Genomic DNA, 606 nt, shown 5'->3' on the forward strand with positions numbered 1-606 from the left:
TGTATATGAAAACACTACACTGTACCCCATGTTTGCATTAATGTATACAGCTATCATTTAATAATAAAAAAGAAAGAAAGAAAGAAATAGAACTATTATATGATCTAGCAATCCCACATCTGGGTATATTTCCAAAAGAATCAAGAATAGTGTCTTGCACAAATATTTATACACCCATGGTTCACAGAGGTACTGACCACAATAGCCAGAGGTAGAAACAATTCAAATGTCCATTGATAGATAAACGTTGTGACAGATATATACAAGGGATAAGGAAATCCTGTCACATGCTATACCATGATGAACCTTGCAGGCATTATGCTAGGTTAAACAGGCTAGTCACAAATGCTAGCCAAAACCAATATAATTCCATTTACATGAGGTACTTAAAATGGTACCTTGCTGTCAAAATCATAGAGACAGAAAGTAGAATGGTAGTTACCAGAGGCTGATGAGTAGAGGAATGGGGAATTATAGTTTAAGAAACACAGATTTTCCGTTTGGAAAGATGAAAAATTTGTGGAGATGGATGGTGGTTATAGAAACAAAACAACCTGAAAGTACTTAATGCCACTTAATAGTATGTTTAAAAATTGTTAAAATGGG

The 606-nt window shown here is 34.2% G+C and overlaps 1 protein-coding gene across 1 annotated transcript in view; it reads right to left on the minus strand.

The window, feature by feature from the left end:
- The window catches only part of LOC100940751 (gamma-aminobutyric acid receptor subunit rho-2), a 69119-nt gene that overhangs the window by 44083 nt on the left and 24430 nt on the right, over positions 1-606 (minus strand). The gene's annotated exons all lie outside the window — the stretch shown is intronic.

This window comes from Otolemur garnettii, unplaced genomic scaffold (genome assembly GCF_000181295.1).
Source record: "Otolemur garnettii isolate 467f Iridium unplaced genomic scaffold, OtoGar3 scaffold00118, whole genome shotgun sequence".
Lineage (NCBI taxonomy): Eukaryota > Metazoa > Chordata > Mammalia > Primates > Galagidae > Otolemur > Otolemur garnettii.